The sequence below is a fragment of the Neopsephotus bourkii genome, unplaced genomic scaffold (assembly GCF_033783945.1).
Source record: "Neopsephotus bourkii isolate Nb327-2 ecotype Australia unplaced genomic scaffold, CSIRO-AGI_Nbou_v1 NB_196, whole genome shotgun sequence".
Classification (NCBI taxonomy): Eukaryota; Metazoa; Chordata; class Aves; order Psittaciformes; family Psittacidae; genus Neopsephotus; species Neopsephotus bourkii.
In genome coordinates, this window is record NW_026900709.1 from 5,682,630 (window position 1) to 5,701,522 (window position 18,893).

The window sequence follows — 18,893 nt, forward strand, 5'->3', positions numbered from 1 at the left end:
TCTCAAATCCACAGCAAGATACCCTGAGGTAGCCTGAGAGTGAATATTTGAAAAGGATTTTCACCAAAATAAACCAAAAGGGCTGGCCCTGCTGGCTAGCACAGCCCCACTGCCTCTTGAGTACCTGCCCTGGCTCTTGTCTCTACTTGGACACCACAATCTCTGGTGCTCCATCAAGCCGTCTCTCCCATAACCTCTTTACAACTTCATATATGCCCTCCTGCACTGCTTCAGTATCTGTAGCTGGCTGTGGAGCTGTGCAGAAGGATGAGTTCTGATGAGTCTTTAGAAGCCTTTTTTAATGTAAGTTTAGGTTTGCCAGTATTATCACATGCAGGCGCATCTGCTGGCAAAGACATGCTGACTGACTCCAGCTTGAGTTGAGAACACCCAGTACCTTACAGGCAAGTCTTGCACATTTTAATAGGGCTCTCAGGGCTGGAGAGGCTCAAAAGCAACAAACACCATTGATGTCAGTGCAAGTTTTCTACTGCATGGTATCAACCTGTTGTTAGCAATGGCTCTTGCTAGAAAAATTGGTTGAATGCTGAAGAGAAATATATACAGAGATGTAGGCAAAGAATAATTAAATGCAGTAATTGGCTGCGGTGCAAAGGAAAATGGACAGGCTTCAACATGCCCCCTATACTGTGAAACACTTGGGCAAGTACAGGGTGGCCTGTTTTGAGAACTGCCAATAAATATATTCCATGAATCTACACAAACTAGAAGATGACTAACTGGCAGACACAATTATTGTTTTATAGAATTCGTAGTTTATGGAGGTAACTACTGTTTAAAGCTGTTATTCCTACACTTCATTTATTTCTCTTCTAGGAGAGGATTTGATTTTCCATTTATGCCCTTTCAGTTCTTTACATGCTTGTTCACTGGGATGTAGGGATCCCAGATCTTTCCAGCCCATGAAAAGCAACAGGTCTTCCAAGGTTAGTCCTTCAGGAGCCACAGGAGTGACAGGAAAGACCTTCACCCTAATCAGAGAGCAAGTATGACACATTGCATGGTACTTGAGATAAGGCAGCAAGACCTCATTAACTTACTTTCAGTTCTTACACTGCACAGCACTGTGACTTGCTCGGATCATCAGCAACACACTGGGCAGAGGCAGAGCCTGGGACGAGGGCCAAAAACAGAGGAGGTGGCTAAAATGAGAACAGACTAAAAAAGGTAAGTGACCTTGATCATAGCTCTCAAATTCTTACTGCTTACCTGTAGGCATCTTCATAAGCACATTCTAAGCTGTTGATTAGAGCCTATTAACCCATCAGTAGCAGAGAGACGGGACAGACACTGCCACTGAAGTCCTCCCACGTGCATTTCTGCTGTGGAAGGCTCACAAAGGAACACAAAAGGGAGGTATGGCACTCATATCCTCATTTCCTAAACAAACCTGATAACCAGGTTAATCAACAGATTTGCCCAGGCTATTTGTCCAACAGGTTCCTCCTAAGACTCTCTTGAATCTGGCTTAATAGACAGGCTGCACTATGCAGGTCAGTGGCATTTAAAGTAAATTAAAATATAATTAAAACTACCTTAAAATTTATTTTATATATATACACTTAAGAATAATGCAGATGTTTCTGAAGTTATTAAGGAGGGGTGGGGAGGTGTTAAAAAAAAAAAAAAGATCGACTGCATCATACAGAGGGAGTTAGAAGAGAAAAATAAGCATTCATGCCCATGTTCTTTCCTAGCTAAGTAGAAGGAAAATAGAGTAAACATTCTTCTTGGGTAGGAGATTCACAGGATCTGGAGTCCAAACCAGCTTCCATTCAAATCAGTGAATAGATACCAGCAGGCAGGAGTTTAGCCGGACTTCAGTTTATTCTTAACATCAATATACAAAGTGATAGTACTGCATAATTGAGCCTGGTAAGTTAATAATTTTACTGCATGTGATATAGGAAAGGGTCACAAATTCATAAGGGTTTCCTATTCCTAAGCTTTCATGCTCTTCAAACTTGTCCAATGAAGACACATTAATACAGAAGAATTTGTGTTCTGAAGAAATATGCGTTCTCCAGATTTAACGTATCAGTTTAGCACATCAAAGCTATAGCAGATTGTCACAAAGGCTGGGTATATAACAAAGTGGTAAACTTTCAGGCTATTCAGATACGTTATTTTGGTTGGAGTCAGCCTCCAACTGGAACTTCCCTTTGTATCACCTTCCCCAGTTCAGTATCTAAACCAGTTTTTGTCAAGTTGTTCAATCTGTACACGTTCATGTAATTTCAACTCCAGTGACACAGCCAAGCATGAACAACTCTGCAACAGATACTCACATTTCTGCTGTTAATGGGAGTGATCAGAATAGTTTTAAAGTGTTTTGAATGAAAATTCAAGAGCTGTATTAAGCATTTTCACTTTTTCATGTTGTTTAACAAAATCCTGCTGTTCAGTCTATTGAGATTTTCTTTTTCTTCCTTTCATATTTTTAGCAGCAAACTGAAAAATGAAAAAGTTGGGGGGATTACAGTTTATTCCCTTTCAAAGTCTGAGGGACTGGAATAGACTGAGCTCTTCAAAGTTGCATTCGTTCACCAGCAATCTGTAAACACATACACTTATTTATACATTAACAACCTGTTCTCCTCTCCCACACAATCATTTCTTATCAGTTACTGCCAATTTGACTAACATTTTCTGTTCTGCCCTAAGACATACATCTCCTTACTTGCAATCTATCTATTCCAGAGCATATCAGGAATCCACTACTGCCTCAGGAATATTCCAGAATTTATAGGAAGACATTACAGGACCTGTATGCTGTTCCTGAAAAATATCACTTTCTGCTTGTACCACTATCTTTCTGCAATGAACTAAGCCAAAAAAATCCACTTATATATTGCTCAAAAACCTTCAAACAGAAAACATGATCTAAATCTATAAAATCATGAAGGGCATGGAGGAAATGAATACGCAGTTTATTTGCCACTTCTCTAACACATGAAAATGTTGGGGACATTATACATTATCATTAGACAGATGGGAGACATTTCTTCACACTGTGCAGGTTAGCTGTGTAAGTCATTGCTACAACATACAGATCCTTGAAATGCATGATTAAAAGAAATAACTGACAGATCTATGGAAGAAAAAACAAAACCTTAATGAAGGACTATTAAATCTACAGACCCGCTCAGCTGCTGCTTGCCAAGCACTGGAAGAATATAGTATGAAAGCAGTTAATACATTTCTCTCAATCTCTCATTCCCTCCTAAGCATCCATTACTGACCACAGAGAGACAAATCCTTGAGCTGAAACGACCTCTGGTCTGCCCTAAGCAAGGCCATTCCTATCCAAGCAGACATCCTAGTCCTAGTTGAGGCTGGGTTTCATTTCTCTGAATAGGGAAGCTGACCTGCAGCAGCAGCACAAAACTGCTCAAATTCAGAGACCGTTCCAAGCCAAGGATTTCTTGTATGCTGCTGTTGAAGTAATGGAAAGGCCATATAAACTAGAGTGTGAGGAAAATTCCTGGTACAATGTGCCTCTCCCTACATCTGCCTCAGGCTTTTAAAACTCATTTCCATAGTAATTTCCTTCTCAACTTGACATTGCTTTGCTCCTAGTTCAATGAATACCTCCCCTGTTTGGTGAAATTCCTGCTAGGATACAGGATGTGAACGCTTAATACAGTTTGCATTCAAATTATGTTCCTATGCCTTCTTCAGGATACATAGTTTTAAATTCCAAAGTACTGGTCAACACCTTAAAGAAAAACAAAATTGCTGAAGCAAAACGCCATTTCCTGGAATACAGCATGAATTCCTAATTAGATTATAACTTAACCTGTGCCCATGCACATTAAGAGAGTAAACAAGGAGCTTTCCATGCACTGCTCAAGTATCAAATCTCAACTGCTGTCCTTGCGCACAGACTGTTGAAGCCCAGTCCTATCAATTTCTTAATGAATTCATAAAGCAGTATAATTCAGTTGTCACTGGATGCACGGGGATAGATAGAGATTCTTGCAGCTAAATCCACAGCCTATCACCTTACCAGGCAGCACAGCTGTCCCAGTGCTGGACAGGGATGCAAACCCACAACATTTCAACCTAAAAACTAAGACTTGCTCTGATCATCCACAGATGCTGCACTTTGCGTCAGATCTCACAAACTTCTTCCTGCTCCATAGTTATTTATCTGTAAAGGAGCCTGAGGACCAAAAAAAGCTTGTAGAAAACTATGGAAACCAAGCACTCTAGGTAGAAGCAAAGAATAAGAAACTTAAAACTTATTCCCTTTCTTTCCTCCTCTAGCCATACAGTCTTACTCCCTTTGTGCCTGCTGTGATAGTCATTTGATTCGTGGAAGAGCTGATTCAGCTTACTAAGCCAGCAGAAAAACATTCAAGCCAAGAAACAAACATGTGAATAGAACCTGAACTTAAAAAAAACACAACAAAAGAATTACATATATATCCTTCTATAAAATATCATTTTGATTGGAAACTGGGTGTTGGAACAAACAGAACTTCTTGAGAGTGTCTGTTTTCTGCAGAACATTTCAGGTTTGTAAAAAGAAATGAAGCGTACCTTCAAGTCAAATGACAGAAATTCAAAGAAAACGTTTAAATTGACCCCAGAAGGGATGGAACAGCAAATCGCACACTGTTCTGACCAGTGCTCCTGTAAAAGTTCTCCTTCTCTTCTCTCCTAGAGCACATGGCTGAAAGGTGTTCATGTCACAGAGACTGCTATGACAGAGCACAGGCACAGGAATAAGCAGAACTATACAGAAAATCCAAGGGACATTGGAACTCTAAACAAACTCATGGAGGGCTTTGTTAGGAACATCACTATCAACATCTCTCATCTTCTGAGTGAGAAATCCCATTCTACTTTCTATGGAAACTATTTCCTGGAAAGAAACCAACCCTATAATTTTAAGAAAAATGTATCATTTTCCATGCAACATAGCAGGCATATTTGTCCTGAATTTGATAGATTCCTGAAGAATGACAAGGCTTATAAACATGTAGCATACAAAGAAACATGGATTTGATGGCCACTGCTGTCACTGTTAGCTGTGACAACAGAGCTGAGGGAATCTCTCAAGTGTACATGACCTAATGGTTATGGCTCTGTGTGGCAATGCTCCATAGGAAGGAAGCACTGTTGCAATGTAACATAATTAAATGCATCATGAGGAAACATTCCTCCCTCCACAGACACATCTGGAGTGCAGTGCCTTTTTTCCATGATATTTTCAGTGGCAGGGTAAGCCTCCCAGTTGGAAGCACTGACCTGGTTTTCTCTGCCATTCTTCTTTATGCCATCTCCCATTTGTTCATAGCTAAACAAGAGTATGCTAAGAGCCAGGATGTTAACGTAAAAGACTTAATGAAAATAGCTTTTCTCCTCTACTCCATCTGCCATAGACTCAGAACAAGATGTGATAATGGAGGAAAATAGAAAGGCCAGGGGTTTCTGGGTTTGTGTATGTTTGGGTTTGGGGGGATGTGGTGTTGTTTTTTTTTAATGCTTTTGTAGTTAGAATAGCTTATAAGATGGTTTCATAGCTTAAGCGTGACACATAAAATGTGCACAACTGAGACAAACCAGTGATACATCTGGTCCAGGATCTGCTCTCTGACAGTGGGTAGTATTGAACATTTCCCAGGAAGGGGCCCAGAAATGAACAAATAAAGAAATTATGAGTGCTTAGTTAGTGGACTGCCTGTCTTTGAGGAAAAAGTTATTACTGAAAACCACTAGTTCAAGACTGGCCTCTGACCTCAGAGACTCCCAGAATTAAAATGTATAACAAATAAGTAGATGAGTTAGGTTTTTTTAAAGTACTTCATGAAAATAAGGAGAAAGAAGAAGTACATACTACTGTTACTTTATTGCTGCAGACACCATAAAAATGCTGGAAAGGCTGTGTAGGGGTATTTGTAAGTCCATAACCAGGGCTGATCTAGGCACCTGGGATAATGATGTTTGAAATACAACAGTAGCAAGTGGTGTGACTAGAAATACGCCAAGGGAAAGCACTTAAAGCCCCACCCTATGCTATGAAGATGAGCAGGGTTGTTCCATGACATCGTTACAGTGCTGTAATTGGGCTTTATGTCTAAGGATATATTCTTGTTAGAACATGATCAAGGTCCCAGCCATACTGCATATTTTAATCATGCTGTAATTGCATCAGGGGACAACAGTAGGATAACCAGGTCCTGAGATGCAGACATATTTGAGGTGGAGTCAGGGAGCAAGAGAATATCCAGGAGTAGAAAAGACAGCTCAGTTGAAGTGCCTTAGGGGAAACGACTCATGTCTGCCAGAATGTCAGAATAAAATGGGGCTTGGGTAGAAATCCCATGATAGATTTGTCAGTGCAGCAGTTTGATGAGTTTACTTGCAAATATAAACTCATTAAAACTTGCTTGGTTAAAAATCAACCAAACACTATGCCTTCCAGTGGAAGCAAAAGAAGTATGCCTTATAAGAACAGAGGAGTGATGAGACTTTCTAAAGCCTGTATCAGAGACTTTTTGACTTTTCTTATAGTATTCCTCTTGAGAAACCTATGTTTTGACAGCTGGCTACTCCCATAAATGCACTGGATCATCCATTTTATCTTGCCTTTACCCAAAAGGCTGCTCCTACTATACAACTGTGCCATGCCTCTTCAGGAAGCTCTTTCTACAGCAAACAGTGCTGCAGAAGGGAGACAAATAAAATAACATAGCTGTGCTTAGAAAGGAAAAGAGAAAAGGGAAAAAGAAAGAAAAAAAGAAGAAGGATACAAAGACAAGCATTTGTGTTATATCGGCTAACAAGGCAACACTTTGGAACCAGTAGAAATTCTTCAGATGCTGGATCAGGCCAAACACGCTTAGTTTTATGGTGCTGAGAGTTTGACAGTGAATAAAGTCATCTTGATTCACTGTCATCTCTGTTGACCAGCTATTCATTAACTGCCCTTCTTTATTTATGTATTTATCCTCACTCTAATAGCCAAAGGTTCCATTATTTATCAGGTTGAGATAAAAGCCAGATATAAGGGTTCAATAAGAATTATAAATACAGCTAATACATGACCAAAGTGCAGCCTTGAGAATCATCTCCAAATTTCAAAACATACAAAACGTCAAGCAGGAAGGAGTAGCAACTGATTAGCCCTGTTACAAAATGCATACTATACAGCTACACAAAGAATTAAATACAACCAGTCTTTTCTTTAATGTTAAAAGTGCAAAAGCGCATATATAGGATGCAGGATGACAGAGAATACGTCAGCAGGAGCTGAAGCATAACCACGATCCAGAAGCAACTGCTAACTCGGAAAGCACCAAGCTCCTATGCAGGAAAGCACTCCAATGTGAAGCTGTTTTTACACATAGAATATAATTTCTACTCTTTCCCTACAAGTCCATGATTGACCATGGACTGAGACTGAATTCCAGGCCAAACTGGCCTCTTGGTCAACCCTATACTGCCACTACTGTGGTGCTAAGTGATACTTACCTGGATTTTATAAGAATACAATAAAAAAGCTCTTTGCTGTACTGAACTTTCTTTCAATAAATCTACAAAGAAATAAAGATTGTTCAGGGCACTTGACATCTTGGGTTTATATTTTAGAACATATACCAGAAACACCCAAGTTACCTACAATCTCAGAAGAACAACCCCAGGTTTACATACTCCCTAAGAAACATCTGAGATGCAGGGAAACCCCAGAAGACCTCCTGGTTATGCCTTCACTTATTCAGATGTTGACCCAGCTGATAACCAGGTCTCAGAAAGGTATTGCTATAGAGAAGTAAACTACATGCAAACCATCTTGAGAGGTATCTAGCTTATGACTGGGAGAAAGGGATTGATCCTATCCTGCACTGCATCCAAGCAGTGTCAGCTTTTGCACTCGAAATCTGATGGCATTTCAGAGCAGGTGCCTTAAATTGCTCATGTCCAAAGGTGTGTCAAAGCTCCTTTCTCAGCTGTCCATGTCAAAGTAGGGTAGAGTCTCTCCCTCTATTGGACAAACTTTAAAAAAAATCATATCAGATAAACCAGCCCACTTTCAGACTGCTTAGCCAAAGCTTGTCTGAATGAGCCAGGTCTCTTTGGCAAGTAAAAACTGGGCTTGGATGTCTTGCTACACCCTCTCTTGAAGCAATCAGCCACTTCCAAAAGTTTTGCCCATTCCTGCACCACGTATGAGGATAGCCATCTTAGAGTAAGTAAAAGCAGCATCTGGGAGAACCTAGAAACCAAAAGCAGAGTTACTCAAAATTATAAGCTCTCATGCTATATACCAGAATTCCACTGAAATACTGGAGAGGAAACAGAAAGGCAATTCCTTAAACTGAGGGGCAGAGGGATAAAAAAAAAAATCCAGCCTGTGGCCAGAGCTGCACTTCCTTTGCATTGGTTGGAGCAGTGTGCAGCCACCTTTATCTCAAATGCCAAGGTGTGGCTTATGTAGCTAGCATGTCCTGACATGCAATACACATCTAGATTTGAGCATTTGCTTATCAGATGAAAATAGAGCACTGCTTGCTGGGACCCGTAGTCTCTGAGGGCCGTATCTCTTTATAAAAAGACAGAGGGCCACAGGGCACATCACAGAACTCTGCAGATTGCATGTGGCCCTCCCACGGTTAGTTTGCAACATCACACACTGCCAGAAGATAGATCAGATTTGGAAACCGGGCTGCCAAGGCAACAAAGACTGAAAAATAGTACAAAGACAGATTTCTCAGCTTAGGCTAAACAGAGGAAGAAAAAACATCTGAGATAAGCAGGTCCTCCAGCAGGTTCATTGCACACTTATCCATTTTCTCCCCCTCCACATATTAACAAAGAATAGCCATGTATTTCATTGCAATCAGCATTGACACAGAACAAAAAAGAAGGGTGGCAAAATACGTTTTCTCCCTCAAAAACCAAACCAAGTTTTAATAGCCATCTGGTCATCTCCATTCACAACAAAGAGTTTAATATCACAGATCCAGAACACTGGAGACTTGCGCATGCCAGTCCTCTGGGCCATATATGCATCTCAACTCCTGCTTCTCCAAGTGAACAGGCCCATGACTCCAGGTCAATAACTAGCATTATTATGTATGGGGCCTGGTTTTTTGTTGTTGTTTTAAAAAAACCAAATCTTTTAAGAGTTAAATTACATTTTATATTGACAGTATGACAGATCTGGGGTTACATTATCTGGGATGGCATGGGGCTTTTTACTTGTTTTGTGAAGAAGAAAATAGAAATACCTAGGGGAAGTTTAGCTTGAAGCTGTTTCTCAGCAGTCACTGTTTAATGCTTAAATGTTTTTCCGTTTAAAATGCAAATTTTGGAAAATATTCTTCTTGTCACTTGCTGAAAATGCAAAGACTTTCCCCAGTATACCTGGCACTAATGTGACTCTTGAACCACAGATGTCATACCAAAAATAACTCCCACAAAATTGGGAGTTTGCAAACTGAAACAGTACAAGAGAGATTTTGCATGTATACTACAGTCATACCTTTCCCTTTAGTTCATCTCCTGCCTTCCTCAGTTTCCCCACTTCTGCTTGTGCTTTCACAGAGTTCTACAACTAGAAGGGAGCATTAAGGAGCCAGTTGCTCTGCCTGCATCTGTAGCACCGGCTAGTGATCAACACTGAGAGTTTTAGTTTCCACATGTGCTTTTCCTTTTCTGTACCATGACTGTCATCCTCACATGCCTATCTGCTCAGGCAGGTGTCACCTGAGAGGAGTATTTCTGATTTGGCTAATGATATCCACTCCTAGAAAAAGTGCACCAGAACAACAAAAAGAAAATTCACAGCTGCTTTCTTAAACATTCTGACATATTAGGAGAAAAGGAAGGTCCAGAAAACACGATAAAAATAGTGTAGTATAACACAGGTTATCAACATCAACAGCATAGTCAACGAATTTATCTTGTCACTTAAGAAATCTAGCAGAAAAAATTATTAAATAGGTGATCATAGAATGGTTTGGGTTGGAAAGGACCTCAAGATCATCAAGTTCCAACCTCCCTGCTATGGGCAGGGTCACCTCACACTAGACCATGTCTCCCATGGCCCCATCCAATCCGGCCTCGATCACTGCCAGGGATGGAGCATTTACCACTTCTTTGGGCAACCTGTGCCAGTGCCTTATCACCCTCACAGCAAAGAACTTCTCATCAAACCTCAGTAAATGCAAGTATGAAATAGACATCTAGGAATAAATATTAGAGGCACTATCCTTACTACTTTGGGCTGAATTCCATGTATATATCATTCCTGATCAACATTCTATGAGTTGCATTCATTTACTGCTATGAAAAACTTCAGTCCCATTAACAGATGCCTCCAATTTGAGTAAAATGTCTATTACTACTTAATTATTTTGACTAATAGTTGAGAGAAGAAGAAAAATCTGTGTGGAGAAACCCACCACACAATGAAATCAGAACAGTCACATCTATGTCACATGGAAACACATGCAATTTTCTCCCCAGTTTCTAAGATTAGAAATGCTAAAGCAAACATTAGCATGTGCTCCTAATTTGGCTCTAGCCTGGTAGGCTATCCAGGTTGGCAGTTGCCAGTTCAGCATTGCACAAGGGTCAGGAATTAAGTTGTACGTGTCAGGTTCCCATTATCAACAAAAATGTAAAGATGCCACTCAAGAGTTATTGTGCATTCTGACTTTGCCAAGTCCAGTCTCCGCAAAATAAACACAAAAGAACAACAGGAACACTTGGAAATTATTTTTTACAAGAATGTGATTAAGAGAATGAGTCACAAAAACACTGACCAGTATCTCCATTTCATTTACCTTCCTTACTCCAGGAACTCTTTGTTACACATCCAAGCCAGAGACCAGCAGCCATGAGAACTTGCTGGCTCCTTCCCTGTATGATCTCATTTCTGGGCCAGAAAGTACAGCTAAGCAGCACCAGATGGCCATTGGAGGCTATGCAGACATACATCGATGTAGCTTCACCCAATCCCCAACAGGCAATCAAGAGTTTGCTCTGGAGGTGAGGAAGGTAGAAGCAAGAAGGGTGAATGCTAGCCTGAAGGGCCTCAACAAGAAAGGCCACTCAGCCTACATAAAAAAAGACTGCCTTTGCTTAATGTTACAACTTCATTTCAGTTATAGAACTAAGAAGTTCCTACCTACTCACAGTTAATCTCACCCCTCAGCAAATGGCACCTGACTGCAAGCACACCAGAGAGCCCAAAATAACTTCTGATTTAAATATAACTGAACTGTGTTTTATACCTACGATTTTGCACCATTCAGATGACAGCAAAGTTTGAATACCATCTCTGCTGCAGCATTAGTTAATGCCATCATTTTAAAAGGCTCAAGAAAAGTATATATAATTGTAATGTTCTCAAATATTTGTTAAACTGTGTCCATTTGTGATGAGATGTGGATGACAATGCACATGCTTTTAACACTGTACTCCACAAAAATCTTTCTGCTTTTTTAACTGAAAAAAGTTTCAATAGCAAAAATATGCAAACTGAGCAGGAACTCAGCCAGAAGACCAAAAGCTCTCTCTCCTAATGCTCTGTATGTGCTCTATTGAATGGCATAGCATCCCTCAGCATCACAACCACACAAAATTTATAGCTTTAAGGAAAGATAAATTACAAGCAAAACTATTTACAGCATTCAAGTTAAGTCATTCAAGGCTATCTCAAGCGTATTTGTGCTGCTGTGCAGCTATTTATGTGACTGAAATGCATACAGAATTTCTAGAAAAAGGTTTTAAAATTAAGGGATGAAGCCTATTCATTAATAAATCATAATTAAAACTTTTTCTATAGCAAATAAGTTGTTTCTGGAAACAAAGCCTTGACTCAGAAGATCCATGTAAGAAGGGAAGGTGCGGTTGTGCACCTAATACTTCCCAAGTATGAAGGACAGTCAGGCGGAACTTCTTTTCTATAATCTGGTGATCAACATAAAAAATTCAGTACTCAACAGTGCACACAGTTACCCAGTAGAATATAAGACAGAACAGTTATTTCTAAGACCAAAGGAAAACCATGGTGTCTATTACCATTTCTCAAAAGGATACTATAAAAATGCCTTTCTACATGCCCCTATAAATCCATTAGTTCAATTTTGCAGCAGAATCCTATGATTTATACTTCTGTTTAAAAAAACTAATTTAGTTTGTTTTAAATTACTACAATTGCTCATTTTTTCAGAGTGGTAATTGCAAAAAACCAACACATGAATATGCCTGCAAAAATAAAGATTAATTAGACTGCTAAGAATAAATATTACCAGTGTGGAAATCACATCTTACCTTACATATTTATTTATATCTAAAGGCTTTATTTGCATTATTGGCTTTTGTTTTTCCTGTTCAGTTGCATACCTATTTTATGCAGCATTTCATTGTTTTCCCTGTCATGCCTCTTCTGCTGAAGATGGTGAGCTATGTACCCAAAACAACAGCCCAGCATTAGGTCTCCTGTCACCTAGAGACGTAAAGGTGTGTCAGGAGAACAGGGTCAGTGCTAAAACTCACAGCAGCAGCAATGTCCTTCCAGACAGCACTTCCAAGACTAGCCCTGTAGGGACTGCACAGAGTGCCCTCCTGGAAGAGCAAGAAGGTGTATCACTGCTGTGTGTTTGTACTATGAAAGGAATCTATAATTACTGATTTTGTTTAAGCCATGGAGACTAATGTGATATTTTTAGTAGGAGTCCTGGGAATTCTAGGAACCTTTTTTATTTCTTATTTGTGTGCAGAGAGAAAGGGGGTTGGGGATTTCTTTCTCTAAGTTCACATGTGTCAGATGCTAATGAAAAAGCAGGAAAATCAAGAGGAATAGACCTCCTTGATATACCTTATATATACACATCTTTATATATTCCAATATTCCCTTCAGCACAGAAGTAGTAAGACAATACAGGCATGAGTTTGGGTTTTTCCCTCTTTACAAGGGAAAGATGTCACAGCCCCCAGCTTCATCTCAGTGCTGGAGCCCTCCCTATGCAAACCCAAATGCACCAGACCTGCCTGATGGACAGATTACACTGCATTTTGCACTGAGTGAGCCCATGAACAGGCCCATAGCTAGAGGCCATCATGTGCCAGGTAAAGTACCTGGCACTTCTGGCATGGAAGCATAAGTATTGCGTGAGAAGCAGGAAGCCTGGAAGCCAGCAAGGCTTTCATCCACATAATGGGTGAAAGCAGGGCTGGTGAAAGCTGCCACATTCACTGCAAACCACATAAAACTCTGGCACAGAGTTGACTGCACTTCTAATGCTCAATGTGCAGGGCTTGGCAAATCTTGGCAAGAAAGTTAATAACTCACTGAGGAAAAGCAACAGAAAAAAAAAGAAAAAGCTCAGTAGTAAAACTAAACTCCAAAGATTTTCCATAAGAAAATTACTGGCAGCAAAGCCACCACGTTCAGTGCAGCAGGGCAGGTGTTTCCCTGTAAAATACATGCTCTTGTCAATTGGCAGCTTTGGATTCCAGCCTAGGCTCACCTGCAAAAGCAACGGTCAGTTAGTATCCACCCCAGAAGCCACACATACCAGAAAGAGAAAACAAATACACTCCACTCAGAAAGTTTAGAAAAGTGGCAGAAAGGCGTGGAAAAACCAAATAAAGGATCCTATTTTGCAGACCACTTTTCATTTGTATATTTTCAGGAGTTGCACACCTATGCATCATAGATGAAAACACCCTGGTACATGAGCTTTGGAACTGAGCACCCAAATTATGATGCAGAGATGAGTTTTGGTTGTCTTTGCTGAAAAGACCAAATGCCAACAGTAACAGAAAACCACCATTACATTTGAAATCACCTATCAAACTCAATTTACTTTCATGCTACAGATCACCAGCCCTTTTCAGCCTCATCATTATCTGATTTACCAGATGAAAATGTAAACCATTATTTTAAGTGTCTCTAAGCAGGTGAGAATCCTCCCCCTAAAAAGTTTCTCCTTTGATGATACATATCACTTAAAATGTTTGTATTATGTTTTCAGGAGTGTTACAACAGCACTTCACTAGGCAGCTGCATCATCATTTCTGATGAAGTATATCAGAATCTGTCTATAATTTGGACATTCCTGTTCCATTCAGTTTCAATTGAGATGAACGTGAACACACACAACCCAAAGATTACTTTTGATTTTACACAGGTAGTTCTCAAATCTCAGAGAGTCTTGAAAAACTGAAGAACAAGACCCAGACAACATTTTTCTCACCAAGACAGAGTCCCTTCTGTTCATTCAGACACTTCTGCTAACATCTGCACAGCAAGCTCACTTGTCCCAGACAACAGGAAAGATCACAGCACAGCCATGGAGGGCTTGGGGATGTTGTATGCTAATGAGTGTCAAAGCTGCCTCGTAATTTGCCAACTGTAAACCATGTGGTCCTTTCCCTTGCAGAAAGACTCAAAAAAGGAAGAGGTAGCTAGTTTGTAACCTGCTCAGGTATTTCTGCTATGCGCCTCAGCTAGCAGTGCAAACAATCTTTTGTCAGGCAAGTTATGCTGTCTCCAAAAAAGAGCTGCTTTACCGGAAAGGAGTAGGTCTTGTTTGTGGTAAGGGTCATCACATCCACAAAACAATGTCCAAGAGTAACAAATGCAAACAACAAAACAAATAGAACTTGTGTCTGCAAGAACTTTTTTGCTGTAAGAAGTGGAAAGGATGCATGTTATGATTCAATGACATACTGTACAGCCAGTGATTACTGATGCAGTAATGTAGTCAATGCAGTTTGGTTTGGGGAAGCTTTAAGAGGGAGATAACTGCAGAAGTGTGTGGCTGCATCATTAGACACGTGCACCAGATCAGCTGACCAAACTCCACTCTAGCTAGGACAGCCCATGTAAACTGCAGTTCACACGCCTGTGAGCATTATGGACCTTCCCTAGAGCACAGAGACAGCACAAGTCAGAAGCTCCTCAGCACTTCAATCACTCCTCAGTCTCTTAATGCCCTTTGCAAAAGCCAGGGCATGTTCAAACTGCTGCTGCACTGCAGCTCTACCCTGCGAAGCTGCAGGCAAGCAGGCAGAGGTGAGGCAGCCCTGCCCTAGAGGGTATCAATCGACTCCTCATCAATGTATAAAGACAGCAATTAAGAAAAGAAAAGAGAAAAGAGCTAAAAAGTGTTCTCCCACTTATTTGCTTTCCTGATATTTTGTGCTATCCTGTTACTGCAGAGACACATTCTCTGTGCTGCCTCCTTTTATGGGTAAAAAGGTTTGCTCTGAATTGTAACAGCCCACGCCAGGGCAAGTCACGACACAGCCAGCTACCAGCAAATGGTATGTTTGTATGTTTTCTCTAACCATACATTTTTCAGACTTGATGTGGTACTTGATCTGGTACCTGAACATCAACTGTCACGTTTATTTGTCTTGTCACACTTGCAGTAGCAAAGGTCAAATCATACCTCCAGCTGCACCCATACTACTCCACAGAGTTCATATCCCCCTCTCCAAATGATAGAGGGCAAAAACTCAGTGGGGGTAGGGGAAAGAGTATAGTGTAACAAGTTGTTCTTTGTTACTTTCTTGGGCAATGTGCAAAGCCGGCAGTCAGAAAGCCTATGTTAACTAAGTTTCTTACAAGACCATTTACTAATTTTGCACTGAGACTCAAACAAAATTCTACAGTCGGTGAAAGTCAATGTTTCCACAACTCACACATAATTTTTGTACATTCTTCTATATTGCCTGGATATATACGTATGTGAAGGATCAATTTTGCTTACCTTTTAATATTCCATAATAGAAGGGAAATGCTTCTGCCCTTGCAGCAACAACTTGAGGTTTTTGCCTCTCTGTCAATCTCGCTTTAGATGCCTGACTCCACATACAGGGAAGAAGTGGGGTTAAGTGAATGAATACTGCCTTCCTTGTGGTCTGCTGAAGAAAACTTAACTTTCATCTCCAGAAAAAGGATATCCTCATGAAGAATTGCTCCCCTAGAGCCTCTTCCAATGGGTTTCAGAAGCAACGAGCAACTGTACATCTCCAGTATTTGATACCAGGGTCTTCCACAAGCTACAGACCAGCAACTCAGTTACACTCAGGGCACTTTTCCTGATACAATGAAGCATCTTTTAAAGTCTTTAGATTCCTTTAAAGGAAAGGGGTTCAGAGTAAAAGCAGAGATGCCCTCTTCACCCTAAACATGAGAAAGCCTCTCAGCTTATTCCTGTTGCATAGATGAAGTCAAGCAGATGACTGGGAAACACTGGTAGCCTCACCCAAACTTATTTGCACACAGTCAGCCTTCTTCTAGGTTGTATCGGATGAGAACATACACTGCAATTGTATTTAGGGGAAAGAACTCCAGATCAAAATATATGCATTTTGTTGTGAAATGCTGTGTTCCAAGTTAAAACTGCATTACCAAAAAGACCAAGCTTTATTAAGGTAGCCTAGAAACAGCAACAAAAACCCAAGAAACCTCCCAGCAATACTTATTTAGTAGAACACATGTGAAAACCATTCATTTTAGGAAGAGACTATGTAAAGTTTCAAACAATTCTCTTAAGCAAACAGGGAAAACAATTTTAGCACAGTGTTAAAGGTGTCCCCTTTGGAAAGAAATATCACATGCACGATGCTTTAAAAACGTGAATATAAACTACATTAGCTACTTCTTCTAAAAATAAAGCTTCAGCTATAGTTATTTGCCAAGTAATAGCTCTGCTAGCATTTAAACCATTTTGAACCATTACTGAAATTGAAGATGCCTGGCCTTTGTTAAAATTACTAAGGATTAATGTTATTTTGCATTAGAGAAGAGATTCAGAGCAGCCCTGCGGAGAAGGACTTGGGTGTGCTGGTCGATGAGAAAATGAACATGAGCTGGCTTCAGTGTGAGCTTGCAGCCCAGAAAGCCAACCATATCCTGGACTGCATCAAAAGGAGTGTGACCAGTAGGTCAAAGGAGGTGATCCTGCCCCTTTACTCTGCTCTCATGAGACCTCACCTGGAGTATTGTGTGCAGTTCTGGTGTCCTCAACATAAAAAGGACATGGAACTGCTGGAACAAGTCCAGAGGAGGGCCACGAGAATGATCAGGGGACTGGAGCACCTCCCGTATGAAGATTGGCTGAGAAAGTTGGGGCTGTTCAGCCTGGAGAAGAGAAGGCTGCGTGGAGACCTCAGAGCAGACTTCCAGTATCTGAAGGGGGCCTATAGGGATGCTGGGGATGGACTCTTCATTAGGGACTGTAGTGACAGGACAAGGGGTAACGGGTTAAAACTTAAACAGGGGAAGTTTAGATTAGGAAATTCTTTCCTGTTAGGGTGGTGAGGCACTGGAATAGGTTGCCCAGGGGGGTTGTGAATGCTCCATCCCTGGTGGTGTTCAAGGCCAGGCTGGATGAGGCCTTGGGTGATATGGTTTAGAGCAAGGTGTCCCTGCCCATGGCAAGGGGGTTGGAACTTGATGATCTTAAGGTCCTTTCCAACCCTAACTATTCTATGATTCTATTAGTGCTGCAGGATGTTGATTGAGACTATCAAAAAAGAAACAGATCTTTGGTCACAGAAATCAAAATTTTCTACAAGCACCTAAATATTTTTAAACCATAGCAATGAATTATAACAGGGTGTACATTATTAAGCTACTGGGATGTAAACCCAAGTAGAAAACCTACTCTGGACTGGAGAGGGTTAGACCCTTAATGGTCTGAAAAGCAAGAATAAAAAGTAACACATCTTCTCTGATCACCCATTAAAGACATCTTTAATAATTACATTAAACTGTAACTTGTGGTTTTTCAACTCTTATGCACACATATGTAGTGACAGTGGGTCAGGTGAAGCATCCTTCCAAGAGGAGGAGAAGCAATCCTGAGGAAAACGTTAAGAGACAGGTCAGCAGTATTCATGGATTTTCTCCAACTGTCCTTTACAGACATCACTGCAATATGGGAACATAAATTTCTCAAAGGCTTTTAACAACTAAATTTGAGGGACTTTTCACAGGAACAGGTCCTTATCCATCAAAAACCGTCAGCGATCTATGCCAAAGCATGAACACATTTCAGCTTTGTAAGAATCTATTCTAAATTCTTCTCCATCTTTACTGTCAGAGAATCAGTTTTAGGCATTGAAAAAATTACAATCCACTAAACAATTTCCATTTATCAGTTACAAACATTATTCCTTTAAGTTCTATAGCAGCCAAAAACCCCTGTAGACATACCAAGCTTTCAAGAACTCAAAACCTAAAAAAGGAAATAATTTTGGTGTGTTTTTTATTTGCTAACTTACGTTTTTAAATGTTAGAAGTTACATTTCATATCTTTCCCCAAAACTACCCGAGGTATATCAATAAATAACAAAGACGGAAAATTGCATTCCCATAATAAATTAAAATCCAGAACTTTAAGGTGAATATTTAATGATGTAAAGATGTAATACTACAAAACAACTGACTTGAATACTTTAAGAGCTGTGTATAGCTCACACATTTTCTCCTTCATTATCAGATTCTTCTAGAAAGCAGTCTTTGTTCTGAGAGAGAAAATTAATGCTTATACTATTTGTCAATTAAACCATATCTTAAACCCCAGTAATTAATGAAAACTAAGAATATATGAGGATAAGACAGTCTCCAGTGCATCTGCCCTTGAACTCTACAATAAAAAAATTAGCATTAATTACACTTTCTCTTTCCACAAATGCTTGTTTCCAGGTTGCCAATTTCACATGCTGTTCAAATTGTCTTACTCCTGCAATCCTTTTAAGCACAGTTATAAAAAACCCACAAGTATTTTCACAAGGAGCAGAGAAGTTAAACATTACAAGCTCAGGAACAGCTAAAAATAGATTAGGCAACATTTAAATTCTTATTTTTTCATCAGATTATTTATTCCTTAAGT

The 18,893-nt window shown here is 40.1% G+C and overlaps 1 protein-coding gene across 1 annotated transcript in view; it reads right to left on the reverse strand.

The window, feature by feature from the left end:
- The window catches only part of ALS2 (alsin Rho guanine nucleotide exchange factor ALS2), a 220,606-nt gene that overhangs the window by 183,792 nt on the left and 17,921 nt on the right, over positions 1 to 18,893 (reverse strand). The gene's annotated exons all lie outside the window — the stretch shown is intronic.